We start from the raw sequence: 25,884 nt of genomic DNA on the forward strand, positions 1-25,884 counted from the left end.
CTCCAATAAAAATTATTTTTTAAAAAGAGGTAATGAGAGGAAGAGGTGATGGATAAGGAGAACACTACCTGGATGGGCAGGATATTTTAACGATGTTGAAGATCTGTTATAGCTGGGGTAGCTGAATAGACAAGCTGGGAGGATGGAAGAGTGTGGTCAGATAATAGGACCCTTGAGTTAGTGATTTTTCAAGGTGAAGAAAATAGGAATGATAATATCCCCACTCTGAACATAGGAGAGGTAGAAAGAGAGGAGAAGAGGTCAGGTGGCAAGAAGCCAGTGATTGGATGGCACATCCTCCTGGACAGTGAAGTCCTCCAAGGCTATGGTGGCAAGAACGGGGTTGGAGAGGAAGAAAGTGCCAGGGTTTCAGTCCTGCATGGAACTTGGTGTGTGAGAGTCCACCCTGGAGTGTCTCCACAGGGCCACATATTGTCATTATCCGTTATTAAAATCCAAAGGCCTCTAGAAGGTAACAATAGCCAACATTTACTGAATGCTTTGTGCTAGGCACTGTTTTAAGCAGTCCAGTGGTTAGGACTCACTGCCGAGGGCCCAGATCCCACATGCCGTGGAGCAACTAAGCCCGTGTGCCACAACTACTGAGCCTGTGCTCTAGAGCCCGTGAGCCACAACTACTGAGCCCACGTGTCACAACTACTGAAGCCCGCATGCCTAGAGCCTGTGCTCCACAAGAGAAGCCACTGCAATTAGAAGCCTGCACACCACAATGAAGAGTAGCCCCCACTCGCTGCAACTAGAGAAAGCCCGTGCGCAGCAACGAAGACACAACACAGCCAAAAATAAATGAGTAAATTTGTTTAAAAATAAATAAATAAAGTAAAAAATGACATAGCCATAGGACGTGACATAAACTGGTTAGAACAGATTAGGCCCAAGATGGCATAAGATTTGACTTCCAGTGGACCTTGGGCCTCATTACACGCTTATTCTAATACATTAGCATCTAAATGACTCACCTACGGGCACCCTGACAGTTCCCAGGCTGACCATAAAAGGCCCAAGAGTGGGCTGTGGCCCAATTCGTGGAAATCCCTGCCCCTTCTCCAAAATAGTTGAAATAATCCTCCCACTTCTTAGCCTATGAAATTACGCAGCCCGTAAAAACTAACCACCCCATATTTCAAGGCCACTCTTGCCTTTTGAGATGGACCGCATTCTGTGTACGGAATGTGTTATCTCTCTCAATAAATTCACTTCTTACCTATCACTTTGCCTCTTGCTAAACTCCTTCTGTGCTGGGACATAAAGAACCTGAGCTTCATTAAGTCCTGAGACCAGGTGTGCAGTCTCAATTAAAAGACAGTGAGTTTGAGTTCCAGCCCAGGGGTTCAAGTCCCAATCTGAGTTCTGACTGGTTTTGAATCCCATCTGAGTTGTGTGGTTTCAGTTCTAGCTCTCAACTATTTTCCCTTTTGGTGAGACATCTTCAGAAGTGTAATCTAATACTTAAGAGTGTGGGTTCAGAGCCAGATTACAGGGTTGAACCCTAGTTCTGTGGCAAGTTACTTATTTCTCTACCTGTTGCCGAACCCAAGTCTGTGTGCCTGATGCACACTGAGGCCAAGCAAACCAAAACGTTGGAGTTTGGAGAATAGAAATATCTACTGCAGGGCCCAGCAAGGAGAACAGGTGGCTCATGCTCAAAAGACCCAAACTCCCTGATGGCTTTCAGGGAAGGGTTTTTGGGTGAGGGCTTCAGGGGGTATGACTTTCTTTTCATTGGTCGGTGGTGAGGTAACAGGGTGGTAGTGCAGGAATCTCAATCAACCTTCTGGTTCCAGCCAGTCTGGGGTCTACACATTTGTGCTCAGCCTGACCTCCACCTGGGTGGGGGTCTTAGTTCCTGCAGAACAATTCAAAATATATGTATCAGATTGTTAATGTATATCCCTAGGACTCTGTTTTATCACTGAACTATTTGTTTGACTGCTTTTCCTTAGTTTCTGTATCCCCTTACTTCCCTAATTAGCACCTGCTTGAATCTACTCTTTGGAACTCAGGTTTAGGAGACTAAAGCCTTCTTCTACAAATAAGAAATGGGGGGGATTTCCCTGGTGGTCCAGTGGCTAAGATTCCACACTCCCAAAGCAGGGGGCCTTGTCCTATCCCTGGTTGGGGAACTAGATCCCACATGCATGCTGCAACTAAGAAGGCCACATGCCATAACTAAAACATGCCGTGATGAAGATTCCACATGTGACAACTAAGACCTGGCGCATCCTAAATAAATAAATATTAAAAAACAAAAAAGAAGAAGAAGAAGAAACAGGGGACACAGAGGGGCTTTTGTACCCAGGAGGGCCCTGCAGGCTCCTGCTCATTTCATGCCTCAGCCTCCTCGTCGGTAAAATAGGAATAATGGTAAGAGTACCTGCCTCACAGGGTCCTTATGAGAATTTCATGAGTAAAGACAGTGCTGGCACATAGGAATCACTCAGAAACTGTTTCATGCCATTCTTAGGTAAATTGTACTCATTTTGTACTCTCAGTTGTAGAGATGTCCCTAAAGGCTATTTCTTTTCAAATAAAGTACATATTACAATAACTAGGGGTTAAGGGTCTTGTGTGGATGGGAGTTTCTCAGCACTGCGTATGCCCGGCCTGCCCTGGGGCTGCGGCCGCCCTCCAGATTGAACTGGCTCAGCCAGCCCCACGGGGTGGGGGTGGGGGTTCACCCAGGCCCTCTTGACCAAGGGTGGCACTCAGGGTCCCTCTGAGGGGTGGGCCTGGAAGAGTGTTACTAAACGAAACCTGGGTCCACTCACCTGTCCTGGGCTTTGTTTGTTGGAAGATTTTTAATCACAGTTTCAATTTCATTATTTGTTATTGGTCTGTTTATATTTTCTATTTCTTCCTGGTTCAATCTTGGAAGGTTGTACTTTTCTAAGAATTTGTCCATTTCTTCCAGGTTGTCCATTTTATTGGCATATAGTTGCTTGTAGTAATCTCTCATGATCCTTTGTATTTCTGCAGTGTCAGTTGTTACTTTTCCTTTTCTAATTCTGTTGATTTTCGTCTTCTCCCTTTTTTTCTTGATGAGTCTGACTAATGGTTTATCAATTTTGTTTATCTTCTCAAAGAACCAGCTTTTAGTTTTATTGATCTTTGCTATTGTTTCCTTCATTTCTTTTTCATTTATTTCTGATCTGATCTTTATGATTTCTTTTATTCTACTAACATTGGGGTTTTTTTTGTTCTTCCTTCTCTAATCGCTTTAGGTGTAAGGTTAGGTGGTTGATTTGAGTTGTTTCTGTTTCTTGAGGTAGGATTGTATTGCTATAAACTTCCCTCTTAGAACTGCTTTTGCTGCACCCCATAGGTTTTTGGTCATCGTGTTTTCATTATCATTTGTTTCTAGGTATTTTTTGATTTCCTCTTTGATTTCTTTCGTGATCTCTTGGTTATTTAGTAGCATATTGTTTAGCCTTCATGTGTTTGTATGTATTTTTTCAGTTTTTTTCCTGTAATTGATACTGAGTCTCATAGCCTTGTGATCAGAAAAGATAGTTGATATGATTTCAATTTTCTTAAATTTACCAAGGCTTGATTTGTGACCCAAGATATGGTCTATCCTGGAGAATGTTCCATAAGCACTTGAGAAGAAAGTGTATTCTGTTGTTTTTGGATGGAATGTCCTATAAATATCAATTAAGTCCATCTTGTCTAAAGTATCATTTAAAGCTTGTGTTTCCTTATCTATTTTCATTTTGGATGATCTGTCCATTGGTGAAAGTGGGGTGTTAAAGTCCCCTACTATGATTGTATTACTGTCGATTTCCCCTTTTATGGCTGTTAGCATTTGCCTTATGTATTGAGCTACTCCTATGTTGGGTTCATAAATATTTACAATTGTTATATCTTCTTCCTGGATTGATCCCTTCCTCATTATGTAGTCTCTGTCTTTGTCTCTTGTAATAGTCTTTATTTTAAAGTCTGTTTTGTCTGGTATGAGCATTGCTACTCCAGCTTTCTTTTGATTTCCGTTTGCATGGAATATCTTTTTCTATCCACTCATTTTTAGCCTGTAAGTGTCCCTAGGTCTGAAGTGGGTCTCTTGTAGACAGCATATATACGGGTCTTGTTTTTGTATCCATTTAGCCAGTCTATCTCTTTTGGTTGGAGCATTTAATCCACTTACATTTAAGGTAATTATCAATATGTATGTTCCTATTACCATTTTCTTAATTGTTCTCGGTTTGTTATTGTAGGTCTTTTCCTTCTCTTGTGTTTCCTGCATAGAGAAGTTCCTTCAGCATTTGTTGTAAAACTTATTTGGTGGGCTGAATTCTCTTAACTTTTGCTTGTCTGTAAAGGTTTTAATTTCTCCTTCAAATCTGAATGAGATCCTTGCTGAGTAGGGTAATCTTGGTTGTAGGTTTTCCCCTTTCATCACTTTAAATATGTCCTGCCACTCTCTTCTCGCTTGCAGAGTTTCTGCTGAAAGATCAGCTGTTAATCTTATCGGCATTCCCTTGTATGTTAGTTTTTGCTTCTCCCTTGCTGCTTTTAATATTTTTTCTTTGTATTTAATTTTTGATAGTTTGATTAATATGTGTCTAGGCGTGTTTCTCCTTGGATTTATCCTGTATGGGACTCTCTGTGCTTCCTGGAGTTGATTGACTATTTCTTTCCCCATGTTAGGGAAGTTTTCAACTATAACTCTTCATATATTTTCTCAGACACTCTTTTTCTTCCAGGACCCCTTTAATTCGAATGTTGGTGCATTTAATGTTGTCCCAGAGGTCTCTGAGACTGTCCTCCATTCTTTTCATTCTTTTTTGTTTATTCTGCTCCCTGGCACTTATTTCCACCATTTTATCTTCCAGCTAACTTATCCGTTCTTCTGCCTCAGTTAGTCTGCCATTGATTCCTTCTAGAGTATTTTTAATTCCAGTTATTGTGTTGTTCATCACTGTTTGTTTGCTCTTTAGTTCTTCTAGATCCTTGTTAAATGTTTCTTGTATTTTCTCCATTCTGTTTCTGAGATTTTGGATCATCTTTACTATCATTACTCTGAAATCTTTTCAGGTAGGTTGCATATTTTGTCTTCATTTATTTGGTCTTGTAGGTTTTTACCTTGCTCCTTCCTCTGTAACATATTTTTGTTGTTGTTGTTGTTGTTGTTGTTTTAATGGGTGGTGCTGTATTCCTGTCTTACTGGTTGTTTGGCCTGAGATGTCCAGCACTGGAGTTTGCAGGCAGTTGGATAGAGTCAGGTCTTGGTGCTGAGATGAGGACCTCTGGGAGGTCTCACTCTGATTAATATTTCCTGGTGTCTGAAGTTCTCTGTTAGTCCAGTGGTTTGGACTCAGAGATCCCACCACAGGAGCTCAGGTCCGACCTCTGGCCTGGGAACCAAGGCCCTGCAAGCCAGTTGCTGGGGGTTCCTCCTGTCATCCCCACCAGTGTCCATGGTCCCCCACCGGTGCCTGTTAGTTGCCCTAGTTGTGCAGAGACATGAATTTCACGTCTTCCTAGTCTGCCATCTTGACCCTTATAACCTTTGTCCTTTACTTCCTCACCTCCTCCCCTTCTCTGTTCTGTAAAAGAAACTGGCATCCAGACCCCAATAAGATGGTACTCTGGGAAATTAGTCTGCCATTTTCTTGGCCACCCGGCTTTCTGAATAAAGTTGCTCTTCCTTGCCTCAACACCCCATCTCCCTATTATTGGTCTGTCCTGTGGTGAGCAGACCGAGCTTGGATTCAGTAACATACTCACACTGGATTTTGGTCAAGGAAAGTGCTGCATTTATTGCAGGGCACCAATCAAGGAGTCCTGGGCACTTAGTGCTCAAAATACCCTCCCTGGAGGAGTTGAGGAAGACGGTGGAAGAGTAAGACGCGGAGATCACCTTGCTCCCCACAGATACATGAGAAATACATCGACACGTGGAACTGCTCCTATAGATCACCCACTGAATGCTGGCAGAAGACCTCAGACCTCCCCAAAGGCAAGAAACTCCCCACGTACCTGGGTAGGGCAAAAGAAAAAAGAATATACAGAGACAAAAGGATAGGGACGGGACCTGCACCAGTGGGAGGGAGCTGTGAAGGAGGAAAGGTTTCCACGCACTCGGAAGCCCCTTCGCGGGTGGAGACTGTGGGTGGCGGAGGGGGGAAGCTTCGGAGCCACGGAGGAGAACGCAGCAACACGGGTGCGGAGGGCAAAGCGGAGAGATTCCCGCACAGAGGATCAGGGCCGACCGGCACTCAATAGCCCGAGAGGCTTGTCTGCTCACCCGCTGGGGCGGGCGGGGGCTGGGAGCTGAGACTTGGGCTTTGGTCTGATCGCAGGGAGAGGACTGGGGTTGGTGGCGTGAGCACAGCCTGAAGGGGTTAGTGCACCATGGCTAGCCGGGAGGGAGTCCGGGAAAAAGTCTGAACCTACCGAAGAGGCAAGAGACTTTTTCTTCCCTCTTTGTTTCCTGGTGCGCGAGGAGAGGGGATTCAGAGCGCTGCTTAAAGGAGCTCCAGAGATGGGCACGAGCCGTGGCTATCAGCACGGACCCCAGAGATGGGCATGAGACGCTAAGGCTGCTGCTGCCACCACCAAGAAGCCTGTGTGTGAGCACAGGTCACTATCCACACCTCCCCTCCTGGGAGCCTGTGCAGCCCGCCACTGCCAGGGTCCCGTGATCTAGGGACAACTTCCCCGGGAGAACACATGGCGCGCCTCAGGCTGGTGCAATGTCATGCTGGCCTCTGCCGCCACAGGCTCGCCCTGCATCTGTAACCCTCCCTCCCCACCAGCCTGAGTGAGCCAGAGCGCCCAAATCAGCTGCTCCTTTAACCCCGTCCTGTCTGAGCAAAGAACAGATGCCTTCAGGAGGCCTACACGCAGAGGCGGGGCCAACCAAAGCTGAACCCTGGGAGCTGTGCGAACAAAGAAGGGAAAGGGAAATTTCTCCCAGCAGCCTCAGGAGCAGCGGATTAAATCTCCACAATCAACTTGATGTACCCTGCATCGGTGGAATACCTGAATAGACAACGAATCATCCCAAATTGAGGAGGTGGACTTTGACAGCAAGATATATTATTTTTTCCCCTTTTCCTCTTTTTGTGAGTGTGTATGTGTATGCTTCTGTGTGAGATTTTGTCTGTATAGCTTTGCTTTCACCATTTGTCCTAGGGTTCTGTCCATCCGTTTTGTTTTGTTTACTTTTTAAAAAAATTTTTTTCTTAATAATTATTTTTTATTTTAATAATTTTATTTTATTTTATCTTACTTTATTTTACTTTATCCTCTTTCTTTTTCCTTCTTCCTTCCTTTCTTTCTTTCTTTCTTTCTTTCTTTCTTTCTTTCTCTCTTTCTCTCTTTCTCTCTTTCTCTCTTTCTTTCTTTCTACTTTTTCTCCCTTTTATTCTGAGCCGTGTGGATGAAGGGCTCTTGGGGCTCCAGCCAGGAGTCAGTGTTGTGCCTCTGAGGTGGGAGAGCCAACTTCAGGACACTGGTCCACAAGAGACCTCCCAGCTCCACATAATATCAAATGGTGAAAATCTCCTAGAGATCTCCATCTCAACACCAGCACCCAGCTTCACTCAACGACCAGCAAGCTCCAGTGCTGGACGGCCCATGCCAAACAACTAGTAAGACAAGAACACAACCCCACCCATTAGCAGAGAGGCTGCCTAAAATCATAATAAGGTCACAGAAACCCCAAAACACACCACCAGACATGGACCTGCCCACCAGAAAGACAAGATCCAGCTTCATCCACCAGAACACAGGCACTAGTCCCCTCCACCAGGAAGCCTACACAACCCACTGAACCAACCTTAGCCACTGGGGACAGACACCAAAAACAACGGCAACTACGAACCTGCAGCCTGCAAAAAGGAGACCCCAAACACAGTAAGATAAGAAAAATGAGAAGACAGAAAAACACACAGCAGATGAAGGAGCAAAGTAAAAACCCACCAGACCTAACAAATGAAGAGGAAATAGGCAGTCTACCTGAAAAAGAATTCAGAATAATGATAGTAAAGATGATCCAAAATATTGGAAATAGAATAGAGAAAATGCAAGAAACGTTTAACAAGGACCTAGAAGAACTAAAGAGGAAACAAGCAATGATGAACAACACAATCAATGAAATTAAAAATTCTCGGGGCTTCCCTGGTGGTGCAGTGGTTGAGAGTCCGCCTGCCAATGCAGGGGACATGGGTTCATGCCCTGGTCCAGAAAGATCCCACATGCCGTGGAGCGGCTGGGCCCGTGAGCCATGGCCGCTGAGACTTCACGTCCGGAGGCTGTGCTCCACGATGGGAGAGGCCACAACAGTGAGAGGCCCGCGTAATGCAAAAAAAAAAAAAAAAAAAATTCTCTAGAAGGGATCAATAGCAGAATAACTGAGGCGGAAGAACAGATAAGTGACCTGGAAGATAAAATAGTGGAAATAACTACTGCAGAGCAGAATAAAGAAAAAAGAATGAAAAGAACTGAGGACAGTCTCAGAGACCTCTGGGACAACATTAAATGCACCAACATTCGAATTATAGGGGTTCCAGAAGAAGAAGAGAAAAAGAAAGGGACTGAGAAAATATTTGAAGAGATTATAGTTGAAAACTTCCCTAATATGGAAAAGGAAATAGTTAAGTCCAGGAAGCACAGAGAGTCCCATACAGGATAAATCCAAGCAGAAACACACCAAGACACATATTAATCAAACTATCAAAAATTACATACAAAGAAAACATATTAAAAGCAGCAAGGGAAAAACAACAAATAACATACAAGGGAATCCCCATAAGGTTAACAGCTGATCTTTCAGCAGAAACTCTGCAAGCCAGAAGGGAGTGGCAGGACATATTTAAAGTGATGAAGGAGAAAAACTCTACCCAGCAAGGATCTTATTCAGATTTGACAGAGAAATCAAAATACCCTCCCTGGTGGGTTTCAGGAAAGCATTTTTAAAGGCCAAGTGAAGGAGGGGTGTCCCAGGGCATGTGATCAGCTTGTGCACACTTCTGATTGGTTGATGGTGAGGTAACAGGGCAGGGGTTAACATTATCAATCCTCAGACTCCTGAAGGTCTGGGGTCTACAGTGTTCATGGTCACCAAGTGTTAATTTCTTTCATTTGGTGGGGGTTTTTGCATCTGTAAAACAACTCAGGAAATGTGTGTCAGATATTATCTAGGTACTTCAGAGAGGAGCTAAAGCAGAGGATATGGGGGAGGAGTCTGTCCCAGGAAGGCCCTGTAGGGTTCTGCTGGGTTACAAGAGGAGAAGACGGGCAGCATCCATCAGCTTCCTGGCTTTCGAGTGAGGAAGCAAGTCTGAAGGCTCCTGGCTGTGTAACCTCAGACCTGGGTCACCTCACAAGCCAGAGATCCCTTATGTGTAAGGAACACAGTGGGCAGAGTCTTACCTAGTTCATAGGAAGGTCCTGAGGACAAAGAGAGAGGAAGCTATATGAAGATTCTGAGACCAGAAATTAAAAGTTCAGCATGGTGTAATCTCAGCTGTGGCCTTTCAACCCCACTGGCTTCCCTGGCTGCCTGGGGCTCCCAAGAGAGATTGGGCTGTGAGCCGGGGCTCTGACGTGCAAAGCGGGAGGTGGGGAGGATGTTCTGGGCTCCTGCAGACCAGTGACACCCAAGGTCTGGGAGGCTTCTGGCCTTGCCCAGGGCAAGCTTCCTGGAGAATGTGGAATGACACTGGGAGCTAAGGTGTCTGCCCCACAGAGAAAGACGCCCCTGCCCCCAGGGGAGGCCAGAGGTGTGAGGCTGGAAGTTGTTGAGACAAGTTAGCATCTCGCTGCTTCAGGAGAGCTGGGCCCCAGGCGCTGAGATCAGGAACGCTGCTGTGGTCTTCAGCACCTCCGGAATGCAGCCCCACAAATCCCTGCTCAGCCTGGAGGGAACACTCAGTGCCCAGCCCACGAGGGGGGCCACCCCCTTAGGGCAGTCAGGCATGGCCTGGGGGACGCAGAACGTGCCCCTTAGGAGCTCCTGGGAACCTTGCCTAGGGCCTGACACCCTGGGGATTGGCCAGTGGCCCCAAGGCTCCCAGCTTCCTCCTCAAAAGCCCACCTCCCTCCTGAGTTTAAGAGACACAAGTCAGGTGGTACAGGTGCCGGAAAACACTCTCTTGAGAACAAAAAGAACCAAAGCAACTTGGACAAAGAGGACTTTGGAAGCCGTTAGGGGAAACATTGAGCTGGTGCTTGATGAAAGGCCCTATGTAAATGCCGCACATTGGAGTGATTATCCTTGTCAGAAAAACATAAACGAGCAAAATGTTTTTGAAAGCCCCCTGATTTAAGTCTTTGAATCATACTCATATGCGCCAGCAAAATGCAAATGCCATTGGTTCTTGGAATCTGTGTCCTTTCCTTTACTTGTGAGACTACTATTATGAAAGGCTTCCAGAGTTTGCCCACTTCCTTTAGGAAAAAGACACCTTTTGTAATTAATCTGACTACAATGGATTACCCTCAGGTGTGGCATCTGGGAGAAATGAAAGAAGCTCAGAGCTCCCCCAGAGGAATTGAGAATTGAGAGATGGGGGTGGGGATTAATAGAAAGAGTAAATGGCAGCAAACTATTATATATAGGATGGATAAACAATAAGGTTCTACTGTATCCTATGATAAACCATAATGGAAAAGAATATGAAAAAGAATGCATATATATGTATAACCGAATCACTGTTCTGTACACCTGAAACTAACACAACATTGTAAATCAACTATGTTCCAATAAAATAAATTTGTAAAAGAGTAAATGGCAGACATGCGGGCAGCACCTGGAATATGTCCACAGCCACCAGTGGTCGCCTGCCACTTGTGCTGCACAGGGACACCTCCTGTGGGTCTGACCTTTCAGATATTACTTCTCATAAGTAACCATCAGATCAAACCACCCAGTGCTGGGCATGGAAAATCTGGCTCCCAAGAAGAGGTTTACGGGCCATGATGAGGAGACGGACGGGGCAGAGCTCAGAAGTGGCTTTGGTGAGAAGCTCTGTGCTCTGGCTTTACCAATAAGTGGAAATGTTACCGAATTGGTTGACTGGACCCACACCGGGGCCCTAGCCCAGGCCAAGACCCCCTGTCTCAGCCAGGGAGGTTCTTTTTCCAGTTAGATTTGCCCAGCCAATAACAAAACCAATGCTGAGACTGGAATAGCACAAGCTTTATTCAAGGGCCAAAGAATGGAAAAGTGGGAAACTAGTTCACAAATCGACTTCTCAACCCAATTTGGGCAGAGACATCAAATATATAGGATGGTCGAGGTAAAAGGGAGGGAATTAGAAAGAGGGGTGAATATTCATGACTAATCTGAGAACAGGGGTGTGGTTTGGACCCCAGTTTGATGCAGCTCTCCTTTTCAGTCCTTGTATGGGCCTTTCTGGTTGTCATGGCAACTGTCAACACTCTTGGCGCTGGTGGGTGTGTCATGTAGCACGTTAATGGATTACAGTGAGCGTATAATGAGGCTCAAGGTCTACTGAAAGTCAAATCTTCCGCCATTTTGGGCCTAGCTGGTTCTAACTGGTTCTTGTTTCTCTTTGCATCTTCCTTTTGAAACTTAGATAAGAGTAATAGTTTCCATTCGAGGGTGGGGTAGGGGAATGATTCAGGGCAATAGCCTTGGTGAGAAAGGAGGGAAAGGGACAGGACACACACGTTATATAATGAAGAAGGGGTATAGTTGTTGGGATGCAATAAAGACTGGCTGGAACCAAGGTGGCTTCGACAATAGCCTGCATTGACTTTTAGCTCATTATACCTTCATTGTAATACCAAAAATCACTCCCCCTTATGCCATGACAGTTCCAAGGAGGAACATTAAAAGGCCAAAAAGTGGGCAGTGGCCCATTTCCTGGGAAATCCCCACCCTACCCCGAAATAGCAAGAATATCCCTCCCACTCCTTAGCTTATGAAATCATTAAACCCATAAAAACCTTCCTCCCCACCACACGGGGCCTGCTCTCACTTTCTGAGATGACCACATTCTACCTATATGGAACGTGTTTTCTCTAAATAAACTTGCTTTCCCTTTACTCTAGCTTTTGTTCTTGAATTGTTTCCTTCGGGAAGCCAAGGACCTTCCCTTGGTGGTCTGTCCTAAGGACTCCTGCAGGTCCTAGTATGTGACATTTCCCTCTCCTGCAACATTGGTAACAGAAACACACTCTGTTTACCCCAACACAGCCCAGAGCACTTTCTCCCCAGCGGTGGGCTTTTGCCTTCCTGACAACCACTATCCAGAATGACAGAGCTTCATGCTGCCTCCTCAGAGATTACAGCCAGGCTGGTGCTGAAAGCTCGGCCTCTCTGCACCGGGTGCAGAATTGAATCTTGAAAACAGAGTTTTGGGTGAAGTAGAGAGGATAGGTTTATTGCTTTGACAGGCAAAGGGGACACAGCGGGCTCGGGCTTCGAAAAACTATGTGTCCCAACTCAGGAGGATTTGATGAGGAGTTTTATAGCAATACTTCAAGGGTGGGGTTGCTGACAAGACGAGGGTGTGTGCAGGGTCTCAGGTGGTTGGTCTCCTAACCTTGATGAGCTTCTCTGGTCCCTTTAATCTTGCCTCAGGTGGCTTCCTGGATGCTCCTCTCTTGACTAGCAACTGTTTGAATCCGCCCTTTGGAACTCAGGGAAGGTCGTGGAGGCTAGAGAGTCTTGCCTACAAGAAAGGGGGGACAAAAAGAGGCTTCCATGTGCAGGAGCCCACAGCTCCCCCTGCCCGGTTCCAAGGCTACCTCCTCAGTTTACAGTTCAGGAACCGGGGTTAATGTGGTGCCCAGGGTCGCCCAGGTGCAGGCAGGATGAGGACCAGAACCCGCACCTCCAGATGCCAGTCTGAAGAGCATGACACCGCACTGCTTCATTTCTATACCCGCTCTCGCCCCTTTGCTGTGGGGAAAGGGTCCGGTACTCTCGTCCGTGCTCACCCAGGTGTAAATGTCTATCTGACAGAAAATGTCAAAGAGAAGGTGTGCGTTAGGCACAGCAAGTGGGTAAGCAAAGGATTGCGGGAGGCAAAGGTCAGGGATTGGAGATGGAGAGCCCAAGTTCAGGTGCTGTTTACTAGCCAGGGGTGTCTTTCCAACAACAGTAATAATGATCTCTGCAAATCTGTTTGCGAATTTTTAAAGAGGGAAACAAAAGAGTTGTGAAGTCTAAATGAGGTGTTCTGGGGAATTCCCTGGCAGTCTAGTGGTTAGGACCCTTGCGCTTTCACTGCCAAGGGCGCTGGTTCAATCTCTGTTTGGGGAACTAAGATCCCACAAACCTTATGGGCTGGCCAAAAAAAGAAAAAAAAGGAGAAAAAAAGAACTTGGTAAATGAGATATTTCTGAAGAGCACTTTAAAAGTTAGACAGGTGTGCAAATACAAGATATAAAGAGGGCTTCCCTGGTGGCGCAGTGGTTGAGAGTCCGCCTGCGGGTGCAGGGGACGCGGGTTCGTGCCCTGGTCCGGGAAGATCCCACTTGCCATGGAGCGGCTGGGCCCGTGAGCCATGGCCGCTGAGCCTGCGCGTCCGGAGCCTGTGCTCCGCAACGGGAGAGGCCACAACAGTGAGAGGCCCGCGTACCACAAAAAAAAAAAAAAAAAAAAAATTTATATATATATATAAAGGGATTATCTTATCAGGAACAGCCAAAAAGCATGATTCTTCTGGGCCAGAAAACTCTCTGGGCAAGGGACCATCACAAAACATCATCAACATCATGATTATTATTTTAACTATTATCTGTGAGGGACTGCCACAGGGGATGTAAAATGGTTTCAGTCTAAAAAATACCTGGGTAAACGTAAGATTTTTGAAGCAATGGGGCTGTGTGGCCGTGGGAGCCGTCTGTATCCTCATGACAACTCCGGGCCTCCTCAGCGAAGCCTGGAGTCGGCTTCCTTCTTCTGAAGAGCACTGGCGCCCTCTAGTGGACACTGCTGAGAGAACTACCACAGCGCCGCAGAGGCTCAATGGCTCGGAGGCCGCTAGGGGCGCTGCAGATAGGCCGCACTGCTGGAGCCCAGGGAGGGGCTCCCAGACATTTGGACAGATGTTAGCGACAGGCGGTTAGGTTTTTCTGGCTGTTAATGTGCTTAGAATGGGGTCTACCGGTTTATAAATACAGGAAAAGCTTACAGGTTCGGTCCTGATCATTTAAAACATGCAATAATCTCTGATTAATTATCAAGGCACAAGCTCCTGTTTGTTCCAGGAGTAGCAAAAGCATTTGCTAAACAAATTAAACCTATAATTCCTTCACAGCCAGCTGTCTTTCTGCTCTTAAAGTCCCTGAATGCCTTGAAAGGGAGTTTGGAAGAAGCAAGTGGAGAGGGACGGAAGGGCATGGAGGACAGGGAGCCCCTCACCTCCTACCATCGCTCACTGGATGTCCAGGGTGGGCTCTGGGCACTGGTAGGAGGCGGGGGCCTGGAGGCCATCACAGGGAGGATCAGGCATCATGTCCCTCCTGCAGGACAGGTGACTTATGAGCTTCAGGCAGAGCTGTGGTCCCTACTGCAGGCCGAATCCCCTGGGTGCAGCCAGGGGAAGGGTCTCTTTGGGGGAAGCACTGGCCTGTCTCTGACGTATGGAGGCTCCTGGCAGTCACAGACTCTTCCTCTTGATCTGCTCCCCTGGCTCCTCCAGCAAGAAAGGAGATGCCGAGGAGGTCTCTGAGGGTCAGAATCCAGGAATCCTGTCTTGTACAAGCTCCTCACCCAGTAACCCATCCTCTGCCTCCAGCCCTTTATCCTTTCACCTGAGCCGCCCACTAAGAGCTCTGACCCCCCTTCCTGCACAGTAGGCCTTGATGGTCCAGAAAACCAGAGCTCAAGGCTGTGGCATCCAAAAATTTGTTCCCTTTTCCTTGGGTGAAGAAAGAGCTGGATCATTCCTTCCTGCCGCTAGAGTGGGCTGAATCCTCAGGCATTCAGGAAAAGAAGTGAAAACAAGGCAGCTGATTTCCAAATTAAACCAGAGTGAAATTCATACTAAGCTACACTATTAATAATTTTAAAAAGCTTTTATTGGGCCTCCCTGGTGGTGCAGTGGTTAGGAGTCCGCCTGCCAATGCAGGGGTCACGGGTTCAAGCCCTGGTCCAGGAGGATCCCACATGCCACAGAGCAACTAAGCCCGCGCGCCACAACTACTGAGCCTGCGCTCTAGAGCCTGTGAGCCACAACTACTGAAGCCTGTGCGCCTAGAGCCCGTGCAACAAGAGAAGCCACTGCAATGAGAAGCCCGCGCACCGCAACGAAGAGTAGTTCCCCCTCGGCGCATCTAGAGAAAGCCCGCGCGCAGCAACGAAGACCCCACGCAGCCAAAAATAAATTAAATTTTTAAAAAAGGTTTTATTTATTGAGTGTCTACTATACACTGGGCACTTCAAATTCAATATTTCTAATTCTTACAACAACCCAGCAAGTAAGTTTTATTTTCTCTATTTTCTACGTGAGAAAATTGAGAATCAGGGAGGTTAAATGCCGTACCACAAGCCACACAGCTATAGATAATCAAGCTAGGCAGGTTATGCGTCGGTAATAAATAACCCCCACATTCCAGTGGCTTATGTTAAGCCGGCAGTGGTTTATTTCTCACAGACTTCAAGTCCATCGCTCTCCTCTGCACTGTCCTGGCTCTGAGGTCCAGACTGGTGGAGCTGCTAGCCTCGGGGCATCGCTGGGTGCTGGGTCAGAGGCTAGAGGGCTCTGGAGGGTCCCTGCTGGCATGCAGGGCACAGCTTCCTGGCCCAACAAGTGACTCAGCCCCCCCAATTGCAGTCTACATGTGCTCAGGAGTCAGAGGCCTGAACTGCTGGGCAGCAGCCTTAGAGACAGGGAGCCGTCCCTGCCTATGCCTCCTTTCCCCTCTGGGGCTCACTCTGTCTCTCTGTCTCCCCGCCTTCCTTCTCCTGTCCCTCTGCTTCTCTCTGCATCCTAACACTACTCATAATTTTCTCGTGGGTTAGCCAAGAAATAAAAACAAGTTCTCAGGGTGTACACAATTTATTCCAAAAGTCATTAAATACAACTGACAATGGTACACTTGATAGAATTTGTCACTGACTGAAAATTCACAGGACAACAAGTCTACTTGGCCAAGTTGATAGAATTTGATTAGAAAAAATGGTCACAAAAGAAAATTCACAATTGCAGATGCTTTAATGGGTAGAATATATGGATCAGAAGTTGATGATGAATCAACTTTTTTTAAAAAAATAAATTTATTTATTTTATTTGTTTATTTTTGGCTGCATTGTGTCTTCGTTGCTGTGCATGGGCTTTCTCTAGTTGTGGCGAGCGGGAGCTACTCTTCATTGCGGTGCGTGGGCTTCTCATTGTGGTGGCTTCTCTTGCTGTGGAGCACAGGCTCTAGGCATGCGGGCTTGAGTAGTTGTGGCACACGGGCTCAGTAGTTGTGGCTCGCGGGCTCTAGAGCGCAGGCTCAGTAGTTGTCGCGCATGGGCTTAGTTGCTCCGTGGCATGTGGGATCTTCCTGGACCAGGGCTCGAACCTATGTCCCCTGCATTGGCAGGCGGATTCTTAAACACTGCGTCACGAGGGAAGCCTGTTGAATCAACTTTGATGTAAAATGTAAGTGGGAAAGAATTGTTGCCAATGAATTTCAAGACTGTAAAAATGAAAAATGGAAAAACTTGGAAACCATTTAACTGCACAATAGGGAAAATGCATTAATTAAATTGGATTAAAGAAGTTTGCTCTGAAAAATGCTTGCTCAGTGAAAATGCATCAACATTTCCATCTTCTGTGACCTCTGTGTCCAGGTCAGTGACTTCCTGGCTCACAGCCCCTGGTGGCCTCTGTGAATGTCACCAACCCTCTTTGGCCTTATTTACATGTAGAACTCCAGTTCCAAGTATTGAACCTGAAACTCCACCTCTTTGCACACAATCTCTTAATTTGCCGCTGCTCCACTCACTATATCACTCCCCTTGTACAGATCACTTTCCCTCCCTACATGCTTCCGTTCCCGTGGGCCCGTCTCCAGCTCACTTCTCTTCTATGTGCTCTCCCTAGGCAATTTCAAACCATCTCATATATTTACTGCTACTTTGTGCTGATGACTGCAGAATTGACATCCTTAACTGTAACAGTCAGGCTTCTTAGCTTTAAACAACAAAAAGACTGATTAGCTTGAGCAGAAAAAGGCAATTTACTGGAAAGATACTAAATTTCTCAAGAATTGACCAGAAAGCTGAGGAGATTAGGCTTAGAAAATGAGCAGGAATCAGAGGTCAGAACCTCTGACCCCACCAGGGTCACAACACTAGGGTGGGCAGGTTAGGACCTGCTGTCCCCTCAGGTTGCTGGCACTACTGCCCCTGGACGTGGGGAGCACCACTGAGTTACCTGAGGGGGTTCTAACTGCCCTGCCTCTTTATGTCACTTGCCCAGAGTTGAGCTACATTTAGGCGACCTGCCCACGCTCTGGCTACCAGGGTGAGGGGGGAATTGGCATCTGGTTTGTTGGGGGGAGGTGCCCTCCCTCTCACCACGATCCGTGCTGCGGCAGATTCTGCAAACATAGGAAGTGGAATCAGGGCCACAGAGCCCACAAAGCCTAAAAGTAGTTACCAGCTGGTCCTTTACATAAAAGGTGTGTGGACTAGAGGGAAGCCCGCATGCCGCAATGAAGGCCCAATGCAGCCATAAATAAATAAATAAATATTTAAAAAAAAAAAAAAAAGGTGTGCGGACCTCTGCTTTAGAGGTTGAACAGTCACAGACTTGAAGTTGGACCAGTCACGAGAATTTTCAGGTCAGGCTTGTGTTGTCTTTGGCCTTCTGTCTATTTGCTTCTGGTTAGTTGCAGGTACAAGTACCAACGTCCACCTCTCTTGTCTAGACATAGATTTTTAAGTCGGAAAGCTCTGGCCATTTGCCTACTGACCTTCGTGCTCAATTCATTCCTAAGCCCATGCCCTGTTTAATGGCAGTTATCTTGAGGCCATCGGAAACACCTGGTTTGTAGGGGAAATCAATGCCCCTACATTCTGGGCCATTGGGTGGTACTCTTGTCTTGGAGAGAGATCTCGAAGGGAGATGCTTGAGAAAAGTTAGGGCCATGTCCCAGACCTGTTTCCTGCTACAAGGCTATCTCTTAATTTAGAAATGCTTCACTTCAGTGACTCGAATCAGTGAGCTTTGTTTTTGACTCACAAAAACCCCACATTCTCAGACTCTCAGGCAACTTCAAGCACAGGCTGCAGGCAGAGTTGTACTGCCTTCCACCCCTCACTGCAAACTGCCTAGGTTTCCCCTAGATTATTCTAAAAGGGACAAAGAGTACCCCAAATATGCCAATATTCTGATTTTTTCCCTCAATGATTTCTTCTGAACCACAGGCTGGGTTCACACCTCCCAATGTGTTGTAGGTGACAATTTGACCAAACGTCTTGCCGTGGCATAACAAACATCCCCGGTTTTCCAGCATGCAATGATTCTTTCCTGCCATCTGCTAAATCAGTGCCATGCTTTTAGGTACCCACATCTAGACAACATAGGATACAGATTTTTCTGGGTGTAAGAGAGACCCCAAACAACAGTGACTAAGATAGAAGTGATCCATTTCTCATGTCACTGTCTGAAGGCAGGCAGTCTAGGGCTGGTATGGCAGCTCTGCTTTAAGAGGTTGTCCAGAGACCTAAACTCTATCTTGTTGCTCCACCCTGCCTCGGGTGTTGCTCCCCAGTCCATTTTTCATGCCATAGGGTGGAGGGAGTGAACATGGCAGCCTCCCTGCCCCCTTTAAAAGACACACCCTTGGGCTTCCCTGGTGGCGCAGTGGTTAAGAATTGCCTGCCAGTGAAGGAGACATGGGTTCGATCCCTGGCCCGGGAAGATCCCACATGCCACGGAGCAACTAAGCCCGCATGCCACAACTACTGAGCCTGCGCGCCTAGAGCCCGTGCTCTGCAACAAAGAGAAGCCACCATAATGAGAAGCCCATGCACCTCAACAAAGAGTAGCATCAGCTCACTGCAACTAGAGAAAGCCTGCATGCAGCAATGAAGACCCAACGCAGCCAAAAATAAATAAATTTATTTAAAAATAAATAAATAGATAAAAGACACACCCTGGAAATGGCTTACCTCTCTTCTTTCTTCACACATCTCACTGGCCACGAGCTAGTCATATAACCACACAGAGCCGAAAGGAGGATGAAAATGCAGTCTTCATTAGAGAGAACAGAGAGAGTTGATGTCGGTAGGCAACGTAATCAATTAGTCCCCACCAAATCAGGTCAGACCCTTGATTACCACTCCAGCCCTGCAGTCTATTGTAACTACCATGATTATCCTGCTTTTGGCAGTTAAGTGCTTGAAATCAACTCCTTCTACTCTGGTATCTTTCCTTTTCCATTAACATCAAGGATCCCATTTCAACTGCATCCAATTGCATCATTGGTTTATGGAAATCAGTCATGAAATTGCTTTTTGGAGATGCTGGTGCTCTACTCACCAACGTCTTTTTGTCTTCTGGGCCCTCCTGAGGATAGAATAGATGTATGGGCAGGTCACACATGATACATCTTCTATAGCATTTCTATATCCCTAAGCTTTTACATTCTTTCCTCCATTATTCCATGGAGTTTCATTTTGCACAAGGCAGTGTTGAATCCAGGTTTCAAATCAACAATTGACGTGGCCGTAGGACCACTCACAGTGGCTGGAGCTGGAACGCTGGTTCCTGATTTCTGGTGAGCGTACTCCTGATTAAATAATGATGTAAAATGATGCCCTCGTGGCAAACACTGGGATGCAGCACCCGCTGCCCTCTTAGGCATGAAGGACTTACTTCCTCAGCTGCTGGGAGTGTTGCCGGCAGTGGGCCCTCAGCTGGCAGCCCACTTAAGGCTGAACAAAACAGCACTGCCCTGGGTCACGCCCCCTTCCTGGAGCAGCCACAGCCAAGGTCAAAGTCGGACCCTTGGCCCCAGCTTGAACAATTCCAAAGGGCCATCCCAGCTCCCAAGCTTGCAACGGGGCTGGCTAAAGCCTTGGCTGGCAGTGCACCCAGCTCAACCTCTCTGCCCAGCTTTGCTTCTGTCCCTTCTATTCCACAGGCATGGTCCCCGGAGCACTTCCTAATAAAAGCTCTACATGCTCATCTCCATCTGATTCTGCTTCTCCGAAATTCTTTGGATGATGGAGATTTAACTTTAAGTACAGTTGAGCCTTGAACAGCCCAGGGGGAAGGGGCCTGACCCTCTGCATAGTTGAAAATCCCAGTAGAATTTATGGTTGGCCCTCCATATAGACAGTTCCTTCTTATAAACTGTGGATTCAACCCACCACTAACTTGTAGCACTGTGGTATTTACTGTTGAAAAAAATCTGCATGTAAGTGGACCCATGCAGTTCAAATCCCTGTTATTCAAGGGTCAACAGTAATTATGCCCCATCCCTCTGTCCCCTACTTCCAGGCCATGCTAGAGTCTGACGCTAGTCATAGACCGATAAACAATGAGTGATGGAGCGGGGAAGGGCATGAGTAGAATTGGCTTCCTTCTGCGAGGAAATGTGTGAAGGGAGTTACAGCATCTTCAACTAGGCATCAGTCAGGGAGGGAATGTCAGCAAGGGAGACCTGGTAGAGGTTCAATGCTCAGTGTTCTACGAGTCCAACAGATTTCCCCAAATATCTTTATTATAATTTTGGGGGGGTCACAATCTTTCCTGAAAAATGCCCTAGTCTTTCCATAACATACCTGTAGGGGGTTAGTCAATTCAATAGGTGCTGAAGTTTGTCAGTGCTGGTCTGTGCTTGGTTTTCAGCTATGTTAGCCTTAAAGGAGTGCAGATGATAAGACACCACAGTAGTAGACAGTCTTTGGATTGACAGTTTAGAGATTTAAGCTTGTCACTTTTTTTTTTAAACAGTGTGATGGGAACTGAAGCCTAGTGAACCACCAATTGATCAGATGAACAAGTATGTTCCAATGTGTTAGTAAATCTTAATGTTACCCATGCAAACGTGGCAGGTGAACCGTAACATGAACCTTCTGAAGAAAATGTCTCAAAAGAGTAACTGATGGTGGACCATCTGCTCCTGGGATAGGGTTTCTGTGGCCCTCTCAAATTCCATCACCTAGGTAGCTGCCAGTCAAACATTCGTGGAGGCTCCTACAAGAATAGGATGTGATGTCTAAAGTCCATGCCATGTGGAAATTGGTTTTGATTTATTTTTAATGATCTTAGACATCCAGTAGGGACATTGGAGACCTCTAAGAAGACTGAAAACAACCTAAGACTAGCAATAGGTTCTTCCTGCAATCAGATCATAGCAATTTACTGAAAAAATAAAATCCCCCAAATTTAGTAACATTTATGTTCAGGGAAACCCCTGTGAACCCTCTGGGTTACAGTCTAAAGATCTATATTGCCAGCTGTTCCTATAACAGGAATAGAGATGTTCTGAAAAGTTCACATGAAGAAAAATCACAGTTAACCTTGCACTTGATTTCCTCAGAGTGCCACAGAATTCTCCTCTGAATCTACACTGGACTGAAACACTTGTTAAAGTTGCATCAATTGTGTTCATGGTCAGAGGCTCTGGTCAGAAAAGTTTGTCTGCCAATCCTGCTTTTTTAGCCATGAAATGATTTTCTTTTCATACATTATCGAAAGCCCCAAGTTTAATAAAGTCAAAGGCATAAAAATGTTAGAAATGGGTAGAGCTGCTTTTCATGATTCAAGGGAGGAAGTTTGAGAGCAAAGCATGGAGAGCTAGGAGAGGCTGCACTGCTGCATCAGGGATGTAAGTGGGGAATGGGCCAACCTTTTAGTTACACTTCTCCTTCCTGCATTAGAAGGAAGAGTCTTTTTAGTTCATGCCTCTTTTCTAATTTTTTTCAGCTTTGCACTGAGATTGGAGAATAAGAGATAAAAATGTGAACAAGGAATAAGAAAGTTGGAGTTTAAATGAGCTATTTTACTTCAGTTTAAGAAATTAGAACGTATCAGATACAGACTTCAAGAGGAAAAGTATTAGCAGAGACGGGAGGGACATTTCATAATAAGATCAACTCACTAAAAACATAACTGCTGTAGATGCTTCTGTGCCTAATAACAAAATACATGAAGCATAAACCTCAACCATTGATAAAACCACTAGAAAACAATAAAAAAATCAGTAAAGATACAAATGATCTGAATACTTTCAACCACTTGGACTTAACTGATATTACAACACTACACCTTACAATTGCGGAATGCACATTCTTTTCAAATGAGCACAGAATGTTCACCAAGATAGAAAATATGAGGCCAAAAAACAAGTCTCAGTAAGTGAAAAATAATTGAAATCATATAGAGTATGTTCTCTGACCACCATGTAATTATATTAGAAATCAATAATACGGTATTTAGGAAAACTCAAGATATGAGGTAAGCTACATGCTTCTAAACTACATATCACTAAAGAAACCGAGTGAGGTTAGAAAATACTTTAACTGAAGTAACAGAAATGTAACATATCAAAATTTGCGGCATGCAGCTAAAGCAGGGCTTAGAGGGAAATTTATAGGTTTATATGACTACAATAGAAAGAAGGTCTAAAAAGAGTTATAGGTATAGTCCTATCCTCATTAATTTATTAAATCTATTAATATCAAGCACTTAATTGGGTATATAGAACTAAGCAGAACAGACATGGTTCCTTACTTCCTGGTGACCACAGTCTTATGAGACAGACAAATGATAAATAATCAAACACAGATAAAGATTAAAATTATGATAAATGCTGTGAAGGGAAAGAATGGAGGGCTATGTGGGGAGGTGACCTAAATTAGACTGGAACTTAAAAGAAAGTTTCTTTGAGAAATTAACATTTAAGTTCAGCAGGACTTGGGAATTCCCTGGTGGTCCTGTTGTTAAGACTCTATGCTTCCACTGCCGTGGGCCAGGGTTCAATCCCTGGTCGGGGAAGTAAGATCCCGAAAGCTGATCTTTGTTGTGGCCAAAAAAAAAAGTTCAGCAGGACTTGAGTAAAAAGCAGGAGATAGTCAAGCTTCGAATGAGGGGAATGTTCCTGGTAGAAGGAGCTGTGTATGGAACAGGCAGCTGGATATATTGCTCAGGGGCTCAGAGGAGGGTCCATAAACCAGCTCAACAGTCAGGGTTCTGGATTGCAAGTGTAGGTAAGAATTATATGAAATGTTAATCTACTTTCCATTCATTTTCCTATCTTCTGCTTCGGGTACCCAAAGGGATGGTTTCTCTTCTCTAGCCCACCCCACATACAAGCAAAGACTCAAAGATGCAGCAGGGTTAAGGGCCAGACAAAAATGTCTGGTGAGTGCATGCAGAGTGAGGTTTTCTGCCCTCAAAGACTAGTTAGGACCAGGGTTGGAGGAAGGGTAATCAGAAGGTGAAAAATCAACTTCGATGGGAGAGGAGGGAGTAGAGGGACCAAAGATCTTTGTTAGAGAGAGAAAGATTTTGTCTTGTCTTGTAACGTAGCAAGACCCTCTGGGGCCTTCCCGAGACAGACCCCTCTCCCCATATCCTCTGCTTTAGCTCTTCTCTGAAGTACGTAAATGATAGTATCTGATGCACATTTCCTGGATTGCTTTGCAGACGCTAGGACCCTGCACCAAATGGAAGAAATGAACACATCCCCTCTGGAATCTGGCTGGAACCAGGAAATATCTGCAACAACTTATCACCTTTTTAATTTACCTCACCATCAACTAATCAGAGAATTGTGGACGAGCTTATCATATACCCTTCAACTCCCCTCCCTTGCCTTGCCTTTAAAAATGCTTTGCTGAAACCCACTGGGGAGTTCAAGTTTTTGAGCACTAGTTGTCCAAGACTCCTTGTCTGGTGCCTTACAATAAACACTACACTTTCCTTCACCACAACCTGCTGTCAGTAGATTGGCTTTACTGTGCACAGGCGAGCAGTAAACCCAAGTTTGGTTTGGTAACTATTTTGACACCCAGTATGGGACCGCAGTCCAGAGGGGACATCTTGCCTGTGGCACATTGGCCCATGGCTGCTGGTGGCTCCCAGGTCCTGTCTAGCAGCTGCCTGGGCAACTTTGTCTCAAGGATAGCCCTGAGTGCTTGCTGCCAACTGGGTGTCATTGACCTATGGTGCTTTTGATTTTTGTGGTAAAGGAAACAAGGCACTGGATTTGGCTGGTTGAGTTGTCTTTGGTAAGTAACGGAGCTCCTGTGTGATGACACCAGGGTATTCTTCCTTATTGCGTTAGCTTTGCCTATGACAGAGCATTGGTTGGGATTTTCACTTTTGGACTAAGGCTTGGTTATTTGGCTTCATCTTTTTTGGGGCATTGGTTGGAAATCTCCCTTTCTGGGGCTAGGGAACTGTGACCCTGAGAGACCATTTTGCATTGCATTGGTTTGTTTTCTTGGTATTTGACAACACCGGCTATGAATAATTAAGTATGGGTAATCACAGCTCTGTTCCAGCTTGTAATTCCCCTAGGATGTATTTTGCAAAAGTGGGAGATCTTCAGCTATGCTCCCATAAAAGAAAAATATTTTTTTAATTGTAACTCTGTTTGACCTCGGTACTCCCTGAGATCTGGAGAACAATGGGCCCTAATGGCTCTGCTATAGTATCAAAGTGAGCCTTTTGTAATTGGTTTGACTTTTATCTTGGGTGTATGTGTAAATGATATGTATTATTTGTTATTTGTTTAAACTGAATTGGATTTTTGGAAACTGGGGGAAAAATAATCCCTGAAAATGGCCATGATGGCTGGTTTTTGCATATACAGTTAGAGGAAGCTTGTTTTCTGGGAGGAACTTGCATTTCCTTCCCCATGCCTTTAAAATGTTCTGCCTGGGCTCTCAGGAACTGATCTGATCTTCTGTAGCCCCTGAGACTGAGAAAAAAAGGAGTCCTTTGAAAACTCCAGTGGAAAAACTGAGATCTCTGGTTCTGTCTTTATTTAAAAATTAACTTGTAAATGAACTCTGTTTAACTGGTCTAGAAGTAAGCACTTACAAGTTAAATACTTCTAAATATAAAAGCAACTGGCTAGAACCAATTAAGTCCACGTGATCTAGGAAATATTCAATATTAAATTAATATCTGATATTAAAGCTAGCTTAAACTTGTTGGTTTAATCAATACAGACATGTCTTACTTTTATTGTACCTAGGTTTCCTGAAGGCCGGTAAGTTCATGTTACTTCTGTTAGAGTTTGTCAGAAAAAAATTAACTTGGTATGCTTTTCATAAGTTATAAAAGTAAATGAGATAAGAGTTTTCAGGTGAACTCTTTTAGGAATAATTATGTTTTGGGTATGTCTATCTAAAATACTTTCTCCAGACATTTGGTAACTTGAGTTTTGCTAAGTTAAATGATGGAACTTCATTGAATATCTAGGTCTTTTCAAATAGAGGTTATGGAATATGTTCATAAGTTCTAGTCAGGAAAGGCTAGTATGACAGAAAGTTCACAATTTCTTGCTTCTTGGTGTTTGCTAGAGATTAAGGCTTTTATGGGTTAAAAATTATAATAAATGTACTTAAAGCTACTAAAAATAAGGGAAACATTTCAGTATGCCAGGAAGGTAAGATGTGTGTTTTTAGTATAAGAAAGTGTGAAAAATGAAGTTACATTTTTGTCAAAGGAAAAAAAGGATAATTTGTATCCTAGAGGTTGCTGTTTCTGGATGGAAAGATAAGGGAGAAACTAATATGGATACAGAAAATTATGGAAGGTTTGAAAAAAAGAGAGCGAGCCCTGAAAAATGAGTTTTATGTGTGGTCAAGCTGGGATCAGATTAAATAAATCAGGTAAATGGATTTAAAAAAAAATCAAAACTAGGCAGCTGCAGGACTAGATTTGGTTTCTTTCTGTTAAAAGAACAAAGGTTTCTTGGAATGCT

General features: G+C 45.1%; 1 protein-coding gene across 8 annotated transcripts in view; it reads left to right on the plus strand.

Annotated features, from left to right (window-relative positions):
* Window positions 1–24,092, plus strand: part of TRIM33 (tripartite motif containing 33) — a 181,661-nt gene extending 157,569 nt beyond the window's left edge. For 3 of the 8 annotated variants that reach the window (XR_009538828.1, XR_009538832.1, XM_060139271.1), the window contains exon 22: window positions 23,595–24,092. The gene's annotated coding sequence lies outside the window, so the exon portion shown is untranslated. Of the gene's footprint in view, window positions 1–1,993; window positions 2,530–20,897; window positions 20,943–23,594 lie in introns of those variants that run through there. The other 5 variants (XR_009538827.1, XR_009538831.1, XM_060139270.1 and 2 more) reach the window with 2 other exon arrangements.
* Window positions 24,093–25,884: the final 1,792 nt, after the last annotated feature.

Source organism: Lagenorhynchus albirostris, chromosome 2 (genome assembly GCF_949774975.1).
Source record: "Lagenorhynchus albirostris chromosome 2, mLagAlb1.1, whole genome shotgun sequence".
NCBI classification, from domain to species: Eukaryota; Metazoa; Chordata; class Mammalia; order Artiodactyla; family Delphinidae; genus Lagenorhynchus; species Lagenorhynchus albirostris.